Source organism: Muscardinus avellanarius, assembly GCF_963383645.1.
Source record: "Muscardinus avellanarius genome assembly, chromosome: 11".
NCBI lineage: Eukaryota > Metazoa > Chordata > Mammalia > Rodentia > Gliridae > Muscardinus > Muscardinus avellanarius.
Window position 1 is genome coordinate 40,773,027 of NC_137797.1, and position 23,365 is coordinate 40,796,391.

Consider the following 23,365-nt stretch of genomic DNA (forward strand, 5'->3'; position numbering starts at 1 on the left):
GGCAAGGAAACATTTGAATTCAAACTAAAAAAAAAAAAAAAAAAAAAAAAAAAAAAAGCAGTCTTCAGATTTATAGCCAAATGTATTTTCCAGTTTGAGTTACATATGCATTATCACATTTTGGTAATCATGCAAAATGCACAGATTCCAAAAATAAACACAAATGGTCCCCTCTCTGTCAAGTTATTACCAACCCACTGAAATTCAATTTGGCTAAAACCCAAAAACCGGCCACCTCCTGTCTGATCCCCTACAGGGGCTCTTTCTCTCTCCTACAATATATTTGATGTTTTAACTTCTCAACATTTATCAGTATTAATCATTGCCAAATACATGTACAGAAGACAATTCATATATTTTGAAATGTAAAATTGACAAATTATTTCTGAGCAAATGTTTTATATTTTTACTTTCCACTTACTGATTTTTTGAGCCTTCCCTAGGAATAATAGTTTCGAATCAAAGGTCCTACATTGTTATTGTCATGTTTCTATAAAGGCTTTTTGTTTACTGTTCTTGGTGTTTTGTTATATGTAATTAGAGTTATAAGTGCAAATTAAAATAAAATATGTACTGGATGTTTGATTCAACCATTTATAAAACAATTCAATAAAATGAAAACCTGCCATCTGTTCTATCTACCCAAAATTCATGTGTTTGAAAGCATTTTGATGGTTATTGTAATCTCCAGAGGGAAATTATTAGTAATAATTTTTAGGGCACTTCTCAAAATATGTCCAACTACAAGTAATTTCACTGGTTTACAATTCTTGATATGTATCAGAATTCCTTTCTGTTCCCTACTTTCATATTACAAATCTGTTTGAGAGTTGGAAATAATGAAAATAGCTTTTAGCCTAATTTCTTAAATGCTAAAAAGAAAGAAAAAAATCTGTTTCTCTGGGCACAACCACTAAACTCTCAAAAGAATGGGTCCTTAGACTTATTACAATTGGGAAAAAGAGAGCTTTTTTACAGTAATAGAGTACAAAATTACCAGATGGCATTTCCTAGTCCCTGTAGAAAATTTCTGTTCTCTTGGTAGACAAAACATTTAAAAGAACAAAAAATTATGCTGTACCAAAGAAAAGAGGCGTTTCCAAGCACTAACTGCCTATTTTTGTATTGTATTGCATTTTTCTTCACTTGTTAGTCTGTTCCATTTTTACTAATATTAAAAAACTATGTTATTGCCTATGTAGGACTCTAAGATTTATGGCCAAGGAAAGGCCTAGAAGCAACCACTAAAATTCCCTTCTTAAAATCTCTTTTCATAGGCATTAAGCACAGGGTATATGTCAAGTGTCTGACTGATACTCATAACGTGACAATGCTACTTCTCAATCACGACTAAGCTTTGCCACCAAAAAGAAAAGTACAGCCCAGAAGGCAAAATTAGGTCTACAATGTCTAAAGAGAGCTCACGGATCATTCTTGTTTTCCTCTGAGAACCTCAAGCTGTGGTTTACAAACAGTTTCCTTGTGGAATGTGCTGTGAAATGGCAAACTGATTTTAACTTATCTGTTACCTTGGGGCTTTGTTTACTTTCCTAAATGGAGAAGCAGCAGGATATAAAGAAAGGATTTTGGAAAAGTATAACATCTAAAACTATTTCCCAAGTGTTCTTCTGAAGAAAAATAGCATTATGGTCAAATATGTTGTAGAAATAATTGATTAAACCAAGATAAACGTTTTTGTTTATCTGCTTGTGTGAGGTGGCTCAGGGCTCTTTCTACTCTAATGTAATTGGTGAATCACTCAGAAGTGGGTAAAAGTTGGCTTGATTTAATTTATTCCATAGTTGTCCACATATATCAAAACATAAACAAAAAATTGTACCCCATAAATATATACAATATTTAGAAAGTGGCATAAACCATTTTTTTAACTCAGCATACTTACTATGTCTACTTCTTATTGAGACTTGGACTCAAAGGAGCACACTTTGGGAAATATTAATCCAGTGAAGGCTAATGTTAATCATCCTTTTTAAAGACTAAATGAAAAATTTCAACACTGTTTGTAGTAATTTAAGTTTTGGTTTCAAGTGTTACATTAGTGAATGACCAGAATTGGAGCATTTTTTATTTCAATTCCTATTAGAATATATTTCATTTTTAGTGAAATGCCTTACCATCACATTTTCTCAAGGAGAAATATCTATTTTTTTAAGAAAGCTGAATAAGTGACTGAATTTTTTACATTTTATATGAGCTGTGTTGATGCAAACCGTGACATGGCACAAATATTCAAATGGATTTAAATTTTTTTTTTGTTGAATCATGCAGAATGCTAAAGCACAAAGACATTGGTTAGAATATAAATAAATCTACTTCCCTCGTTTAAAAATATTCTCTAGCTCAAGGAAGTAAATCAGTATGTTCAAGACTGAGTGGTAGAAAGATAAAAGAAAAAAAGGGGGAAAATAATAGGAAACAGAATCACTGTGGCATAAACAAGAGCCATATCTGTTTTCCCTCCTTTTTATGGAGTCCAAAGGTTCCCAGCCCAAGCTCCTTAGTTTTGAAGCTAAGCAGTAAGGGCTTCCATTCCCAAGGCCACCTGCTGGCCCCTGACAACTGCTGAAATCTCAGCATTTTAGATGGTCATTCTCACCAACAAGTAGAGAAGTCAGAAAATGTCTTTATTTAAGAGCATTTTCTGCAAGTTATACACCCTACTCTCCTTATATCTATTCCATAGAATTTAGGCAGACAAACGTAAAGGCAAAAAAGTGATGTGCTTAGCTAAGAAATGAGCACAAAGTGAGAATCGTCATTGGGAGATACATTTTTTGAATCCCTGCCCATCCTTTCATTGCCATATTTCTACTTATGAACCCAGGTTCTCCATTATTAAATTATTCAAGCCTGACTCAAGTTTCCTCTCCCTCAGAAAGCCTTGCAGGTAAACCATAAACTCTAGGGTTTGTTTAGTTGCAGTGCTGGTGAAACGAGGGTTTCTTGAGAGGAAATCCAGCGTTTCCTCAAGATGAAACAGAGTTTCCTAAGAAGGAACTCGACGTTTCCTTACCGGGTTCTTGTCTACGGTGAGCGAAGAATGACACCCGCAGACCTCAGGAAGGGGAGTAAAAGGTTTATTGGAAGCAGCAGGGAATGGGGAAGGGTGGCTGAACACCCCAAAAGGGCTGGGACTCTGGGTCCAGCAGCTGCCTTCAGGACAATACTTGAGAGTAGCCCAAGCAGAATTGCTTTCAAGTGCAGGCTGCTTTCTTCCAGAGTCTGCACGATCTGCCAGAAGGGAATAGAGAAAAGTGGTCGAACACCCCAAAGGGCTGTCGGGTCTCTGTTGTCCAGTAGTTGTCTTCAGGTCACTACCCGAGTGTCGCCCGGTCCAAGTGCCGTCAATTACAAGCTCCTTTCTCCCAGAGTCCACGCGACCTGCCAGAAAAGAGGTACAGGTCACCCCTAGGGGCCCTGGTCAGCCTTGATGTCCAGCAGAGGCCTTCAGGTCACTACTCGAGAGTTGCCCGAGCCACGTGCCCTCAGATGCACTCTGCCTTCTCTCAGGGCCAACACGACCTGCAAAAGAGAGAACAGCTCCCCAAAAGGGGAGGGGTTCCTGAGAGGGAAAAGCCCAATTTGCCCGTCTGACTAAGGCAAAGACCTGATCGTTTTCGACCTCTTTTAGTTGGGGTGACTTTGGGAATTCTGGGAAGCAGCTCTCAGAATTTGCATAGGGTATTTGCAAGTCCTTTGAAGAATCTTCTTTCAGGAATGCCAGACTTACTCAGTGGGTTTGTTGATTAGTAAACAGATGGCTTTGTGAAGCTCTGGCCTTCTTATCTCTGAGCCTTTGGAATTTCAGGTATTTGTCGCCCCTCAGGAAACTCAGGAAATTAACTTTTATTCTACTGAGGCCTTTTCCCTATCTGCCTATTTCCTTTCTATCTCCTCACTGGTAATGAAACCCAGGGGCATTCTACCTCCGAGTGACATCCCCAGCCCTATTTTTTTTATTCTTTATTTTGAAACAGGAGTCTCACTGAGTTTCAAAGGGCTTCACTAAGTAGCTGAAACTGTCAGTGAACCTCAATCCTTCTGTCTCTACCCCCCAAATGCTTGGGATTACAAGCATGTGTCACCATGCCCAACTAGTTTTTTTTTCTTGTATCACAAGTTCTTCTGTTTGCATGGGGCTCCTCTCCTATAGTATTTTAAGTATCCAGAGGACAGAGAACATTGTTTTACTACAAGGTTGTGATGACCTCAGCTTTTTTTTTTTTTTTTTTTTTTTGGTGGTGGTACTGGGGATGGAACCCAGGGGCCTTCTACCTCCGGGCTACACTCCCAGGCCTATTTTATATTATTTATTTGAAAACAGGGTCTCTTAAGCCAGCTGAGGTTGGCTTCGAACCTGCCCGATCCTCCTGTCTCAGCCTCCCAAGCACGAGAATTACAAGCGTATGCCACCACGCCTGGCTGACCTCAGTTTTTTATTTGAAATTTTAATACAAAGGTTGCATAGTGCTGGACTATAGGTTTGATCTAGTTTATAAAAATAATGTTTTTGTGCCAGAAAATGTTACTAAAAGAGTGACTTATTTATCAACATCAAAATCAAGAGATGTCCCATGAAAAAAAAAAATTGAACTTCAATACTTCTTGAAAATTCAAATATCTGGCTGCTTTGAGTCAACATTTCCACATGCTATTAATAATGTGTGTGTGTGTGTGTGTGTGTGTGTGTGTGTGTGTGTGTGGTGGGGGGGTGGAACCCAGGGGCTTTTCTACCTATAGGCTATACTCTTTCCCAGACCTATTTTATACTTAAATTTGTAAACAGGGTCTCACTAAGTTGCTGAGAGCCTCATTAAGTAGCTGAGCCTGGCTTCGAACCTGTGTGATCCTCCTGTCTCAGCCTCCCAAGCGATGGGATAACAAGCATGCACCACCACACCCAGCTCACAAACTATTAATAATTTTGAACCGAGTACCTGTCATTTTCTGTAGAAGGGCCAATGCTATATATTCACTAAATCTCATTAATTTTCTGAGCACATGACTAGATTCTATATCTCAATAAACTGAGTCTGTAAGATTGAGTTCAGCCAATTAATATTATTTAAAACTGTGTGTTTTTTGAGAACACTAAAAATAATACCTACATAATGATCGGTACTTTCTTATCTAAGCCAAATTGTTGCAAAGAATGCAGTAGGAAGATTTCAAGGATATGATAGATAAAAAGGGCACTGCATATAAGGAGCTTGGGTCCCTAAAATATCACATTGAGCAGAGTTCTCATGTTAATCTTTATTATAAGACATGCAGTAGGTATCAGATCATGTGTTAACATGGATTTGGGGATTGCTTGTTGCAGTGGTTAACCTAATCTGACCAATGCACCCTCTTTGAACAGTGGTAGATAACCTAATTCACCAAGTATCTATGACTCTGATCTACCATTTCTGATCTATCTGTAATCAGTTGACTTTGTGATTCTTAAGTTATATTTCTATAGTAGTTATAAAAAACAATTAGAGTTCCAATTTTTTTTGGGGGGTGGGTCTGGGGATGGAGCCCAGAAGCATTTGACCTCCAAGCTATACCCTTGCTCTATTTTGTTATTTTTTATTTAGAAACAGGGTCTCACCAAGTTGCAGAGGGCCTTACCAAGTAGCTCAGGTTGTCTGTGAACTACGATCCTCTGGTCTCAGCCTCCAGAATACTGGGATTACAAGCATGCACCACCATACCCAGCTGAGTTCCAATTTTAAAGAAACTGAATTACTTTAAAAATTTTACTAAGGCCTTGACTACTTTTCATAAAAAGAATAGTTGAGGAATTGCATATGTATAGCTTAGAAATGGAAGATTTGGAAGATACTTTAAAGAGTTTCTAAAACTTTTAAAGGATTTATGCAATGAGGAATTAAATATGCTCAGCATATTTCTGGAAGACATAATTAGGACCAACTAGGTAGATATAGAAATTGCAAAATCATCCTTCACCAGGTTGGTTATAAAGACTCATATGGGATTAACAGACTGAATAAGAAAAGCCTCTGAATTCCAGAAAAAATACCTACATTTTATCAAGCTGTTGCTAATAAGCTTTCTCACATGTGACTGTATATACTTACTTCATCTCTGCTATGCATAAAGTATTACTAATTTGGTGTTGCTTGTTTTGGTTTGATTCAGCTTTTGTTGTTACAGTGAGATTATAATGATTTGTTTTTAAATAACAAAATTTAGATGTATTTCAGATTGATTTGCTTATTATAAACATAAAATGTAACTGTATTCATAGTGTAATTAGTAATCAATAGATCCTAATCACATTAGCATTTTTACTTTCATATCTACTAATACTGAAGATAGATGCATATATTTTTATGTTTTTCTGGGTGAAGGTTCCTAAATAGATCCAGTTACTGTTCAATTTATATCCATCTTTAAATTCATGATTGTTTATGGAATTTGAATTAATATTAATATTAAAATATAAGATATATTTAAACAATATTTCTAAAATAATTTTTGTACCTGAAATCATTAAGTATTTTTAACATACCTGTCCTTCTTTGAACATTTTTAATCTATATGACCTAACTTGAAATAAAAATGTAAATGATACAGTTGAAATTCCTTTTGTTGCTGTGTTGCTCTCCCCCAACCCTTATCTCCTCTTTCTCTTTGCAAAAATAAACATGAACTTCGCCTGGCGTGGTGGCACACGCTTGTAATCCCCGCACTTGGGAGGCAGAGACAGGAGGATCACACGGTTCGAAGCCAGCCTCAGCTACTTAGTGAGGCTCTCAGCAACTTAGTGAGAACCTGTTTCTAAATAAAATATATTAAAAAAAAAAAAAAAGGTCTGGGAGTATAGCCTGGAAGTAGAAAGTCTCTGGGTTCCACCCCCAGTACCACCAAAAAAAAAAAAAAAAAAAAAAAAACAAAAAAAACCATGAACTTTGACTTAGAATTTAACATACTGATGTATGCTTTTGAATTATTACTACATAAGCAAGTATTAATAAACCATTTACTATTGATTTGTCTACTCATAAAACATATATATGTATCATATTGAATGTAATTTATTTGCTATTTCTCTTTCAATGTTTTTTTAAAAAGTAAATTCATTTCCAGTATATAATTTACTTACTAAATATCTAAACAATTAAATAATATGTGAAATAGATAACCCATTCATATGATTTTGAAGTCAGAAGCACAAAATGCTATCAAGTTAAAAGTCTTCCTCCCACTACTGTACTTTAATCACCCATTTTCCAAGTTTCCACCCACCTCAGTCCCCCAAAATAGGTACCCATGGTTACAGTTTTTTGTGTATTCTTCTAGAAATTTTTAAGTGCATAAACAAATGGTAGCATGCTATGCACATTCTTCTGTATATTGCTTTTTAAACTTAATATGTTCATTATCTTTTCATATTAGTTCATAAAAATATCCTTATATTTCCTTGGAGTAGCATAATGTTTCACTTTATTTTATGAATGTGCCCTAACATATTGAACTACTGTCCTAGTAATAGGCATTTAAATTATTTTAGCAAATTACAAATAATCCAACATCATATACATATAGCATAACTTTGTGTGTATGTGTTTATTAGTAATCTATTTTAGTATAATAAATTCTGTGAGCCAAAAATCCAGGACTAGTGCAGCTAAATTCTTCTGCCTCAGTAATTCTTATCAGACTGTGATTAGGGGTTGTCAGTCTAGGTTCTCATCTGAAGGCTTGACTGGGGGAGAATCTGCTTTCAAGTTCACACATGTGGCTGTTGGCAAGGTTTGGTTCTTTACAGGCTGATGGGCAGAGGGCTACAGTTCCTCCTTGCCTGTTGGCCAGGGCCTTTTCTTACTTTGTGGCAGATCAGACAACACTGTAGTTTAGTTATTCCAGAACAAGAGCTCTGGAAGGAGGAGGAGGAGGAATAGGAGGAGGAGGGGGGAAGAAGGAGGGAGGGGGAGGAGGAGGAGGAGGAATAGGAGGAGGAGGGGGGAAGAAGGAGGGAGGGGGAGGAGGAGGAGGGAGAGGGAGGAGGAGGAGGGGAAGAGGAGGAGGAGGAGGGAAAGGGAGGAGGAGGGGGGAGGAGGAGGAGGGGGAGGAGGAGGAGGAGGTGAAGAGGAAGAGGAGGAGGGAAAGGGAGGAGGAGGGGGGAGGAGGAGGAGGAGGGGGGAAGAAGGAGGGAGGGGGAGGAGGAGGAGGGGGAGGAGGAGGGGGGGAAGAAGGAGGGAGGGGGAGGAGGAGGAGGGAGAGGGAGGAGGAGGAGGTGAAGAGGAGGAGGAGGAGGGAAAGGGAGGAGGAGGGGGGAGGAGGAGGGGGGGAAGAAGGAGGGAGGGGGAGGAGGAGGAGGGGAGGAGGAGGAGGGGAGGAGGAGGAGGGGAGGAGGAGGGAGAGGGAAGAGGAGGAGGGGAGGAGGAGGAGGGGGGAAGAAGGAGGGAGGGGGAGGGGGAGGAGGGAGAGGGAGGAGGAGGAGGGGGAGAAGGAGATGAAGATGAAGAAGACGAAGACGAAGACGAAGACGACGACGACGACGAAGAAAAAGAAGAAGAAGAAGAAGAAGAAGAAGAAGAAGAAGAAGAAGAAGAAGAAGAAGAAGAAGAAGAAAGACAGAAAGCAAAAAAATATGCCCAAAAGAAAGTCACGGTCTTTTAGTAACCTAATGCTTGAAGTTAATATCTCATGGCATTTTTATATTTAATTCATCAGAAGTCAGTAACTCCAATCCACACTCAAGGGAAGAGAATTATACAAGGATATACTAGGACCTATATTTAAAACTAGCTACAATATGATTATATCTTCAGAATAAGTTCTTAGAAATAGGATTTTTAGTGTCAGAGGTACATATTAATGAAATTGAAATTGATACACTAAATAGTTTTGCACTAGAATGTACCAAACTATACTGTCAATAAGAGTATGTGAGAGTATTGATTTCCACATATGTTTCTGATAGATTTTTGGACTTCAGTATTTTTACCCATTGGAAGGGTGAAAAACATCCTATCGTGTATTTTCATTTGAATTTCTCTTATTATAGCCAAGATGAACATATCTTATGTTTAAAGCCTCTGTATTCTCTTTTATGTCAACTTTGTCTCATTTTCTTGTGGGCTGTTCAATATTCCCATATCAATGTATAGGGAAACTTTAAGTATTAAGAAGATAAGCCTTTTGTCAATATTGCTGCAAACAATTTTCTCACTTTATACTTATTTTATCCCACTGTACTAATCTTTTCCGGTATAGATTATAAGAAAATGCTCACATATTTTTCTAATATTTTCCTTTATTTTACATTTTATCTTTGATTACTTGAAATTTGCCATGATAAAGAGTATGAAAATGGATCGAACATTATTTTTGTCTCAACATCATTTGCTAAATAATCCATATTTTGTTACTGATTGATATGTCAACTACAAAAATAAATTTCTTAATGTATTTGAATCTACTTCTGGACTTTCTATTGTGTTCCATTGTCTTTTCTTTCCTTATACCACTATCAACCTGGTTTGACCACTGAAGCTTTATAGTAAGACTAATTAATTGCTTTTCTGTCTCAGAACTTGTGTATTTGCACAATATAATATGTAAGTAAAAATGTAATCATACCATATCAAACCTAATAACTTAATAAGTCTTCACATACATATATACACGTGTGTGTTAATCTCTCCATAATGAAGATCAAGATAAAGATACAAAATATTTATAAAAAATTAACTACATATTATGACACAAATAAAACCTCAATAAATTTCTCTTAATAGAAATGCTACCATACTCAACATTCTCTGATCACAATACAGTGAAACTAGTAATTAACACTATCTGAAAGCCAAAAGCTTCTATCATTCAGACATTAAAATTTTCTAAAAATTTTTTATTTAAAATAATTATAAATCAAGAGCACTAAATATCTGACAATAAAAATAATTAAAACAGTACTTCACAAAACCTACAGGATACATTTCAGCAAATTTCAAAGAAAATCTATAGCCCAAAATACATATGTTAGATGATAAGACTAAATATTGAATTACTACCTCATTTTAGGGTATTTGAATTAATATCTTCTGGTATACTTTTAACATATTTTTGCCTGGTTTTATTTTGTTCTTTTGCTTTATAAATATTGATGCTATACTAAGTTTATATATTTATAAGAGTAACATTTTCTTTGTGACCAGACTGACAGGTATCAGTTGATCTTTTCACCTGTTAGCCCAAAGGTGATTTCTTTACAACTAAGTACTGTAAATTTGCAGGAATACTGGTATATCTCATTATTGATTACTACTAGTTATTGATTACATACTACTAAGTACGCTTTCACAATATGTAGACTTAATTCTTTTTCTACTTTTGCAATTTTTTTTCAAATTATGCCTTTAAATGTGTTCTCTCCATTTTAGAACAAATATCTAATACTTGTATTAGTTAGCTTTCTGTATCTGTGATCCAATACCTGACATAAACAACTTAAAGAAAGAGAATTTAATTTTGACTCACTGTTACAAAAGTTTCTATCCATGGTTGGCTGCCTCCAAGACAGAAACATCATGGTGGAAAGGGCGTAGTGAAGGAAATGATCAGCGGGACTCATGCCAGTCAGGACAGAGAGAGAGAAAGATAGAGAGACAGACAGACAGACACAGACACACACAGACACACACACAGACACACACACACACACACACACACACACACACACACACACACACCAGGGATAGGATATATTCTCCAAAGGTACTATGTTTTTTTGCAGTGTGTGTGCGTGTGTGTGTGTGTGTGTTACTGAATTGAACCCAGGGGCTTTCTGCCTCTGACCTACACTCCCCAGCCCATTTTATTTTTTATTTAAAAAAAAATGAGTCTCTCCAGATTGCTGAAAAAGTCTTGATCTGTTGCTGATCTAGGCTGTCCTAGAATCTGTGATCCTCCTGTCTCAGCCTCTCAAGTACTAACTAGGATTACAGGTGTGTGCTAGCATACCCAGCTTATTTTTTTTAACATGTTCCTTATGGAACAATGTTTTATTATGATTACAATGTTCAGTACAATTTTAGATTAAAACTTTCAGATACATCATATTGATTTTTTTCTAATAAGCACTTTTCATTTGTTAAAGAAATTTATAACCATTTAGAGTTTCAGGATCTCTGGTTTTTACACCAAACAGCAGCTTCACTGCTGGTACCACAGAGAAAAGGTACTTCCTGCAATGATGGCTTCTTTCAGTGATTCACTCTGAAGCTGTGCCTCAACTTCTCATTAAAAAGCCCTTGGAAGCATCTATTGTTACTTACAGTAGCAAACAAGGGATCTGAGTATCAAAAGTTGATAATAAACTTTATCTATGAAAAAAGGATGTTTATATCTGAGGTCTTGTGCTGGTCCCACTGTGATCCCTCTGCCTTGTTTCTGATGCCCAGTCCACGTAGTTTACATCTGAGCTCAATTGCTTTGCGACGATTTACATGAAATGTTGAATATATAGGTTATTTATATATCATAGATTTGCAAAAAGATAGAGTTTGTTAGTTTGAGTAGATTGTATTTTTGGCCCCATTTATTCATTTCTCCCCACACTCAAATCTCTTGCCATTGGCATTACTGAACTGGGGTTTGACGATGCCACTGATTTGAACAACTACGTATGAGCAGCAGTGATGGACTCCCAGTTCCAGGTCTAGTCTTCATGTTCCCACTTTCATTTTTAGCTTCCATCATTGCCACATGCTGGGTAGATTGCTGATCCAAGAAGGGTAAGAAACAGATGGAGCACAATTCCTTCAAGTGACAAAGACCTGCAGCAAGAAACACAGCAGTCACAGTAACCCCAGCCTGAACGAGGATTGTACAGATGAGCCCAGTCAGCCTCTGAAGATGTGGTAGCAACCATAAATGACAGCTGTTTTTTTTTTGTTTGTTTGTTTTGTGTTTGGTTTTTTTTTTTTTTTTTTGGTGGTGGTACTGGGGTTCCTGGAAGCCCTTCTACCTCTAGGCTACACTCCCAGACCTATTTTATACTTTTTTATTTTTGGAAGCAGGGTCTCTTAAGCCAGCATGGCTGGCTTTGAACCTGCGCAATCCTCCTGTCTCCGCCTCCCAAGTGCAGGGATTACAAGAGTGCGCCATCACGCCCGGCAATGATACCTGTTTTAAACCACTGGGTTTTGTGCTTGCTATGCAGCAAGCAGAGACAGATCTTATTTTAAATTTCTCCTTTTGCTTTTAAATAATTCCTAGAAGAGATGGGAAAGATGATGATTCACTCAGTCATATTCTTATTAAAAGACCTGCATTTTTAAATGATTTATCTGTATTGATCTAGGTAGACTTTAGTTAATTTATTTTAAAGATTATAGCAGTCTGACGCTTATTACAATTTATTTATCCAATTTCTTCTGTGCTGAATATTTATACCATTGATGTTTTTAAAAGTATTATTTAGAACATCTTTGAGAAGTGAGAGGCTGCAGCAATTTCAGTATTTCCAAATTTTACATAAAATCAGGAAAAGCATCTGGCTGGCTGCGCAAACCAAATCCATGGACAACTTTTACTTAAAATGTAGTAATAATATATATGAAAGACCTTCAGAAACACAATTGCAAATATGTGGGAGACAAACAGGCATTAGCCATGAGATCGTGCATGCACCTGTGTGTGTTTACATGGGGGAAGGGCAGCAGGGAAGGGAGAGAAAGAAAACCAATGGGGCACAGATGGCAGTGAGGCAAACGGAACACTCAAGTAGCCAACAGGTGTTCTCAGGAAAGCACTAAGAGTCCATGGTCCCCAGAAGTTGGACGGGATCTCGCATGCTCCCAGTGTAGGTAAATGCAGAGTCTGGCAGGAAGGAGGTCTAAGGAGGTAGGGATACTCTACTCTGAACGAAGGCTTGCTGTTGGAACTGTGGAGGCCCAATTGTAGGATTAAGCTCCAGGGAGTAACTGCTGAGAGTAGGATCTATCCGACTGAGATGTATTGAGAAGTCTTAGGTCACAGATAGGAATGAAGGAGTTTGTAGGTAAAAATGGGGAAAAGAGCAAAGGTGAGAATCTCAGGAAGTGACAGAAGCAGGAGCTCTGTGACATTAGAAAATCATCTGAAGCATGCCATCCTCTAAATGTTCAAGAAAAATAATTTCACTCAGAAATTAAAGTGGCAAATATTAAGGGTGAATGCCAAATAGAATAAGGAATGCCACCCATACAATGAAAGAATCCCCAAAAGATACTCTCTAGATAGACACACACACACACACACACACACACACACACACCCTACATACACATACTAAATACAAATATAAAAACTATGCCTACTGCTGGGCATGGTGGCACTACTGTAATCCCAGGACTTGGGAGGGTAAGACAGGAGTATTGCAGGTTCAAGGCCAGCACTGGCAAAATAGGAAGACCCAGTTTCAAAATAAAAAATTAAATAGGGCTGGGAATGCAGCTCAGCGGTAGAATGTCCCTGGGTTCAATCCCCAGTAGTACATAAACAAAACAAGCAACAACAAAAAATAACTATACCTACTATTATAAAATAAGGTAACATGTCAAAAAGAGTTATAATAAATAAATACAATCTGAAATTGAATTTAGAAAAACTTAGAAAGGAGGCAACAGAGCTCAAAAACTAATCAGTTTTTATTTTTTAATGCTTATGAAAATATTTTGTGCCTGTACCTTGGAACAAAGGTACTACAGTTTCACTGAGGTAGCTCCCTAGAATTCTAAGTACCTTAAAGTATGCACATATCTTCCAAAGTGCTAAGTATTACCAATGCTATCTAAACTATTTATGCTAGATTATATTTACTCTGATTATCTTAGAAGAATCCATAATTCTGCATATACTTAACCATTTTTTCTTGTCATATTATTTCAATTTTGTCACTTTATTGAGTGTGGAATGAAATCAAAGTATTATCTAAATTTTATCATTGTGAGTATGAATAAGTCAATTTTAGAATGATTTTTGTCATATTTCTGAGTTACCTGATCATATCCTTTATTTTATTTTAGATAAGTTGCATTATATTACAACATTATAATTGTAGCCTGCAGAGGGGTGAGGCCAGTGCCGGGGCCACCGAGGCTGGGATCAGAGCCTACTGTGAGGCAGCCGGTGCTGGATCCAGTGAGGCTGAGATCAGAGCCTGCCAGGTGGCCAGGCTGGTGCCGGGGCCTCCAAGATGGGATCCGAACTTACAATATGGCATAAACAGAGAAATATCACAGAAAATAAAAAATCAGATGCTTTCCCTAATATGCAAAAACTAGGAAGAAATGGGTAATAGGAGGAAATCCAGTTGAAGAAAGGGCCCTATGGAGGAGCAATTAAGGTGACTAATCAGAGGGGATGGAATGGGGGAAGATGGAAGCTCTATAAAGCACATGATGTATGTAAACAAATATATCAAAGTTAATCACTAAATCAAGCATGGGATCAAGGGAGGGGGAGGGAATGGGATGGGGATCGGATAAAGGCTAATTGGATGATGTGTGCTTGTATACCCTCACAAGTCTTGTTTTCCATTGAGATGTTTGACTACAATGCACCAATAAAATATATTAAATTAAAAGTAAAAATAAATAAATATTCATAATATTTGTATCTTCCATCTCTATGAGCTCTTGACAATTTAAAGTGTTTTAACATTAATTTCTACAAGCATCTAAAATTCAGATTGTCATTTCCCATAACTATAGATCATAAAAAAGTACACTGTTCTCTTCTGTGCCTACGAGTGTCTTTCAGCTTCTTAGTTACCTATTATGTTTCATCACAAATGCTTGCATATTTATATCAACATTCTGTTTACCCCTTAGATTATTCATGCCTGAGTGGAGTGTCAGCTGCAGAAATAGGAGATTTAATGAGTTTCATGGGGATACCTCATTCCAAGAACAAAAACTGGAAAAAGAATAAACTGCAAGTGCCTGCATACTAATACGGCCCCTGGTTAGAACTGATCTTGGGAACACAAGGTGATAGTCTCTACGCAGTATACGTCTCCTTCACACGGGCTTTTACTGCCAATTCGGTTTTCTTTGTGTAAATCAGTCTCCCGCCGTCACTGCACTAATGCTAAATATGCAAACCACAAATGCCCACAGAGAAAGGTTACCATCACTGTGCCCCAGTGCGGCGTTGCTCTGCACCTGCTCACCTTTTCTTTTCAACAATTAATTTTGTTCTATTGTTTTTTCTTTATTTTTTTAAAGAATCATTTTTGTAATAGAAATAGGATGTTATAAAAATAACCATTTGATGTATTAGCGTTCTACGCATACCTTCTGTTTCTTAGAGAGGGTCTTAATTTGGTGGAGCTAATGCATTATAAAGCATTTTTTTTACATATGTAATATATGCTACATAGTTCTGGTCTATTGGGATAGTAAGCAAAGTTAATTTAAAAGAATGAAATTTAAGACTGAAGCATATAACAATGGAGAATGGAAGCAGTTATTCAGGTTTTATTATTAGAAATTTCAATGTATGTGTCAGTAAAAATAGATTCTTGATCTGTATAATTTAGATATATTATATTTTGTATTTTCTCTGTGTGTATTATTTTGAATGTGTATATGCAATAAAATAACAGAATTTTTATCTTTGGCATTCTAGCATTTTAGCATTGAAAAATTTTGTTTGAAATTTTACAGAAAAAAAAAAAAATAAGCAACCACTTCCAAAGCACCCTAAACTCCTTAGTCAGATGAAGTTTATAAAGCAATTTTTTCCAACAGTATTCAGAAGAATTTCATTAGCTGTTCTGAAACACAGAGGAAAATGTTTGGTTTAGTTTTAAACTTCACTTTGAACTATATTCAGCACTTTCAGGTGGATGTTTTTTATATTTCCTGATTTTCTCAGTTTCAAAGAGAATAAATTTCAGTCATTAAGAAGTGCTGATTCTCCCCACATAAAAGAACACTCTGATGTGATGCTCTGGTGACAAGAGAGAGAAGTAAGAGGAACAGGTGGAAATGAACATCAAAGTAAGGACCAACTTATGGAAGGCACTTTATGTAGATCATTTATATTATTGTTGTAGTTAAAGGTATCTGTTGTAACTTATTTCACAAAAACACATTATTGGGCTGCGGATATTGTTCAGTAGTGAAGCACTTGCCATGTGTGAGCTTATGGGTTTGATCTCCAGCATTCTCTTCCCACAAAAATAAGCATTCTTCTTCCTTTTTGGAAAATGACGTGAAAGAAAATAACAACATAACCAATTTTTAAGTATCAGACTCAAAACATTACAGATTCTGGCAAATTCAAAATCTTTTCCAACATTATTGTGCATCAAGCAGAAGTAAACAATGAATTTTGGATAAGAAAATATGAAAACATGTAAAATACAACTATAAATGCACTTTTCTATCTGGATATGAGGGAATAAACACATCGCCAACATTATTTTCCTGAAAAACACAATTTTTGGGGAGGAGTTAAAAGTCTTAAGCTCTACTAACAGGCTCTAGAGTACACAGAATTTACAAAATAGTGGATATGATTTAGATATCATTTATTGAAAGCGCATTTTCTGCCAGTCATAGTTCTATTACATTTCATCTGTTCAATAAGCAGGTGAGCGAGGTATTATTAACAAATTCCGATAGAGGATACTAAAGATCCAAGACTGATCAATATTATAGAGCCTTTTAGGGGCTGGTCAGAATTCAAATGTTTCCAAACTTGGGTCTTAAGCAGACTGTTCAGTGCATTACAGATTGTTCAATACATGCTAAAGAACCCAACAATGATTTCAAGTTAAAGAAGTGCACCAATTCTTATGATTCTTAATGTTTTCAAAATTATTATTATTATTTCTATTTTTTATTGGTGGTACTGGGGTTCCTGGAAACCCTTCTACCTCTGGGCTACACTCCCAGCCCTATTTTTTATATTTTTATTTGAAAACAGGGTCTCCTAAGCTTGCGTGGCTGGCTTCGAACCTGCACGATCCTCCTGTCTCCGCCTCCCAAGAGCGGGAATTACAAGAGTGCGCCATCATGCCCGGCTCAAAATTATTTTAATAGTTACTCAAGTGTATGGATTTGAAAGCACACAAGTTTTTTTCTAAAATCCCATCGCCAAAATATTTTAAACTACATGAAGACATAAAAAGAAAAATTTCTTCAAAATTCTTTGAATACACTGAGAGTAAGTGCTACACTGGTCCAAATCATCATTTAGGAAGATAATTTTTTTATTAATTAAGCATCATGGTTTTGCAGTTCAGAATCAAGTTTTAGAAATAATTTTCTTAGGCAATGAAATATTTCTGAATCTCATTTTCCTCATATATGCAATGAGAATAAATAATATGTCCATGGATCATTTAAGATACTTGGTTAAACATCTCACAAATTCTACTCAAACCAAGCAATCAAAATGCATTGGCTCATGTATGTTAAGAATTCCGAAGTGTCCATAATGCTTTGATCACAGTTTTGACTCCATGTGCCTAAGGATTTGTGCCAATACTGGCTGATGTTGGGATAGCCAAATGGCTGCAGGAGTTCTGAGCCTCTCAAATTGTATTCCTCCCAGAATAAGAAAGACCTGCTTTTCCTCAACCATCAAATAGAAGGCTTTGGCTTTCATCTGGATTTAACTATCTAGAGGCATATGTCCACCTCTTAAAAAAATAATTTCTATGGCAGAAAGAATGGAGGGAGGATTCTTATTGACTTGAACCAAAGGGTGAATGAGCATTAACCCACAGAGTGACTTGACAGTGGGGGAAGGCAGAGAAATGGCAGCAGGGATGCTGAAAGGAATATTGCCTACAGGCTGCCTCAGAGAATGGTTGTAGAATTGCAAAAAATAATGGTCATAATGCATGTGGCAGAGACTCTGACACAATTAAAAAACCCACATAAACATTATATTGCTATTATTGCTTTAATACTTTTACTTTATTTGCACTTTATTTGATGATTTTATTAGCAGCCAATCTAAAATCTAGAAAGTAAGTCTTATATGTTGTATATTAGAACTATTTTTTTCTAGGGTATTTATTCAATATAGCTAAATTAGACTGTTGTTATTTTATGTCCTGAATTTGTCTTACATAGAAATCCAAATAATACATTTTGGTTCGAACAATTGTTTGCTCTCATTTTCCTTCTTCCCCCCCACCCCACAAGCCAGGCATGGTAGTGCAGGCCTATAATCCCAGTACCTGGGAAGGCTGAAACAGGAGGATCTCAGGTTCCAGGCAAGCCTCAGCAACTTGTGAATCCTTGTTTCAAGTTAAAAAAAAAATGCAGCTAGAAGTCTAGCTTAGAGATAGAATGACCCAGTTGGATCCCTGGTACCAAACAACAGCAACAACAACAACCAACAACCACACCCCCATATTTATAAATTAATCACCCACCAACAGTTGATTTGGCAGTAAAACTGCAATAATTTCATGAACTAGTCTGTAGGTTCTCAAACTATATGTGTTCATGATATGGTTTCAAATACAACATTTTTGGGGTGAATATTTGAAAGAGTCTAAATAAAAAAGGGTGTTTTTTTTTTAAGGTGTCTTCCAGAAAATGGAAGGGAAGAAAGTGCTCTTGATAGTGATTCAACTATCCAGAGGAACTGAGCTACAGTGTACTTTTTTCAACCAGATCACACTTAGAAACTTGCGAGAAAAAAATTTTCCTATGTTCTAATGCACATGCCATTCTCTTTTTGACACTTTTTCTTTCCCCCTTATCTCTTTTTTATTGTAATTTTTGTGTAATACTTCACCTAACCCTACTTTCCACAATGATAATGAAAGCTAATACTTAGTATGTCTATTATTTGTCAGAAACTGTCCTACATCTTTTATGTGTATTAACTCTTTTAGCCCTGGTGGTGACATTTCTTGTGAAGGGTTTTTGAGGTCCTTTATGTAACAGCACACTTGAAACCTTGAGTAAGCCCATCTTTTACAGCAATGTATGCTTCAAAGAGTTATTTTTATAGTTTGAATACATCACTATAAAGAAAAATCTTTACAGTATCCTTCCCCATCACATGCAGATACAAATGCACATGGTTATATGTCTACCCAGAGCTCATCAGTTTGCATGAATCTCCAGGCACAGGGGCCCCACTGTTCTTCAGTTTAGAGCTTTGGATTCATTTACACACAAAGACCGTCTACCTGTCTCTGAATTATAGTTTCAAGTTCCTGGAAAAGAGAATCTGATTATGCCAACAAAGATTCAATGTTCATGAATGATTCACTGAGAAAAAAAAATAGTTAAGTAAAAAGATAAAATGTATCAATAAGGTCCCCCTCAAAAAAAAAGTAATATTACATCAAAGTTTATGAAAGGAATTGGAAGGAAATGGAAAATACAAAGCTCAGCAAAGTTTGGGGAAAAGGTTAATTTACAGACACAGTTCTTTAGCTTACCAATAAGCAACTGAGTCAGTGCTTCAGTTATGAGCATAGCAAATAAGTGAATTATTTATAGTTTATTATTTAATTCTATTTTACTATATAGTAACTTGTTTTTTTGGGGGGGCAACTAAATGTTTCTTATTCGATTTCTCATAATTCAAATCAAAGTAACATTCCTTATATTATTACAAGGTTATATCAAGAGATGAACTTCCTCTGGAAGTTTTAGGTAGGATTCTTATAGTAGACTAGATAAGTAACCACCCTTATGGACTGCAGTAGTAATGAGAGATTGCCTTATAAAAGGAGTCAGTTATTATACTAATTCTTTTTTAAAAATCACTATAAGAAAATACATGATAGCACTTTTGTATGTTTTTGTTCTAACTTGTGAACAAAGACAGATTTGTGAGTGGGTGCAAGATTAAATCCTCTTTTGCAACCCAGAACTCATTGTTCAGTATGAGTTTTGATACATATAAGAAGGAATATTATGATAGTGTTATACCTCTGATAAAGTGGTATATTGATAAACATTAAGGTTGCTAAGGCTAAAAGTTGATAATTGAAAGACATGTTGTATTGAATCAGTATTCCAGTTTTTATATTGTGATAAAAGAATATGTTTTTTTTAGAAAAAAAAAAGAAAATACATGAAAGAGAAAAAATAAATAACTAAGGGTTCTTACTTAAAAGTGCAATACTCATGTTCCTAGGACATATATTCATAAAAGCTCCTTTGCATCTTTCCACAGACAGTGAGTTACACTCTAAGAAAAATTTCTGGACAGAGGCTATCTATGAGCATCTTCTCTAGGTAGGTTTGACTCTACTCTAAACACTACAGTTTCTCTTGATAGAATAAAAAAAATCACATATTTTCTTTAAGTATGATAAATAGTTCATAACTACAATATACATTGTGAATATTGACCCTGTATTACCAATTCATACTCAAACTCAAATTAGGAATCTGAATTTTACTTTCTATATATGTTTGTTTTTTAAGTTCTTCCTTTTATTTAAGTATCAATTGATTTATATTTCAACACAAATCAAAACACGTAAGTTGACAAATGGGATTAAGCCTTAAAATATCCAAGTGTATACTGTCGTAGAAGACAATTTTTAGTTCTAGGCATACAAATATCTTATAGGTAAAACAAATAAAAAGCTATTACATGCAAAAATGACCAAAAGAAAGCAGAGATAGCAATAGTTATGTGATAAAAATACTTTAAAACAAAAGACTTTTTTGAAAGGAGAAAAATTGTAAAAAGATGAGACTTCGTATTACTAATTTAATTTTAACAATTGCAGTATTTGTATTTGCAATGATATCTCATTATAGTTTTAGTCTGCATTTCCCTGAAGACTAATGATGCTGAACATGTTTTCTAGTGGTTCGGATACCTGGGCCACCTTGTTTGTGCAGTGCTTGTGTATGTTTCTCATATATACAGTTGGGGTCTATCTTTATGGTGTTGTTGATTTTCTTAGTTTTATTAGCTGATTATCTACCGAATAGGATATATGTATATTCCGAAAATGAGTTTTCTGTTGAATGTATGTGAGGTAATTTTCTTTGTCCAATCAATGATTTATCTTTTTCACTTTCAGTGATGGGGTGTGTCCATACAGCGCCTAAGGAGATGCAGCCTCCCTCGGCCTGAGCAGCCTGCAGCCTAAGGCAAAACTTTAAGTAAAGTGATTCAGCAGAAAATGGGCTAAAGATGGCGCCTGGAGGAAGCTACAAAGGCATGGTTTCCCCTTTCATTATGGGTGGGGAGACTGAGCGGTTTTTCCCTTTCTACCTTTAAAGGAGCTTTCTGCACACATGAATGGCTCATGTACTGGCCTGGGATTGGCTGTAAACTATGTGCTAGTGATCTTTATCCCGGATAGGCTAGGCTATTTCTCATGGGAATTCCCCTTGTGGCTTGGTGCTATATATATGATTGTTTGGAGAGAAATAGATGAGATCTTGCTTGACATATCTCCCGGCTTCGTGTGGTGATCGGGCCATCGGTACTCATCATCTCTCCAAGCCCTGCTGCTGTTGGGCTGGATTCCCAACATTTCAGGAATGTTCTTTGTGGAACATATTTTTTCTTTCTCTTTTTCCTTTCTGCCTTTCTTTCTCTTTACCCTTTCTTTCCTTCTTTCTTTCTTTCCTTCTTTCTTTCTTTCTTTCTTTTTTCTTTCTTTCTCTATCATCTATCTATCATCTATCATCTATTATTCTTGGTTCTGGAGATTGAACCCAGGGGTATTATTCCTCTAAGCTATAACCCTAGCCTCCTCTTTTTATTTTATTTTGAAAAAGGTTATTGCTAAGTTACTGAGGGTACCAATAAGTTATTGAGGGGCTCACTAAGTTTCTGAGTCTGTCCTAGAACCTGCAGCTCCCCTGTCTCAGCCTCCCAACTATGTGGAACATATATTTTTAATCTTAAAGAAATTTTATCACCTTTTCTTTTATGTTTTCCTCTCAGTGAAGTTCCAGAGATGCAGGTCTCAAGCTCATGAAGATTTCCATTGTGTGTATATATCACATTTTCGTTATCAATTTATCAATTTTACTCAGCCATAAAGAAGAACAAAATTACATTATTTGAAGTAAAATGCATGGAATTGGAGAATAGTATGGTGAATGAGACCAGACAATCTTAAAAAGTCAAAGCTTGTTTTTTCTCATATGTGGAATCTGTAGAGAAAATAGAAAACAAAAGGGACTTCAGATAAATAAGACCAGTAGAATAGTGAAAAAAGATTGGGAAAAGGAGTTTAAAAAAAAAAAAGGAGGCTTGAGGAATAGAACAGTTTAGGTAATGTTATGTCCTTATATGAATGTCTCACTACCAACCAATCAAACATGTATTGGGAGAGAGTGGAGTAGGGTGCAGCATAGTGCTATCCAGAGGGAATTCCACCAAGTGCTGTGTGCATGTATGTTTACATCACATTGATACTCACTGTGGTGTGTAGTTACAATTCATCAATAAAAGTATATTTTTAGCAGGCGTGGTGGCGTACACTTGTAATCCCCACAGTTGGGAAGTGGAAACAGGAGGATTGCACAAGTTTGAATCCAGCCTTGCTGGCTTAAGAGACCCTGTTTCAAAATAAAAATATATAAAAAAAATAGGTTTCTGGTAGTGTAGCCCAGAGGTAGAAGGGTTTCCAGGAACCCCAGAACCACAAAAACATAAAAATTAAAAATTAAAAAATTAAAAGTATATTTTTTAAAGAAACACTTCCATACTTTTTATCCTGGAAGCTTTATTGTTTTACCTTTTATATTTACGCATGTGATTGATCTCTAATTAGTTTTTGTTTGTCAATGTCAATGCTATTACTTATGAATATCAAATTGACTTAGCACCATTTATTAAAAAGATCTTTCTTGTCACAACAAATATTGGTGGTATTATTGCAAAACATGAATATATATATATATTAGGTCTATTTTTGGTCTCTGTATTGCATTTCATTAACCTATATTGTACCAGTATTGGGAATGGCCTAGGAAGATTTGGGAAAGCTCTGACTGTTAATATATTTCAAAAGAAAATAAATGATATATTTCAAAATAGTTGTGTCAAAATGGCAGCAGACATGGGTAAAGAAAGGACTTGATTTCTGCCTAAAACAGGCAGCTTATTCCAATGTAAATTAACCTAGCTCAAAGTAATTAACCAGTCAATAGGAGAGGAGAACTAGGACTTTCTCTATCTAAAGACAGATCTTAAGAGAGGAGAACTAGGCCTTTATCTAAAGACAGATCTACATGATGATCTAGAGAGGATGGAGCAGGGTTTGACCTTGCCCTTCATGAAAAGAGACACCTTGCCACACCTTGCTGGGGGATGTTCCTTTCAGGGTTGAGGGGAGGTACTTTACAGGGATGTTCACTACTTCAGAGTTACGCAA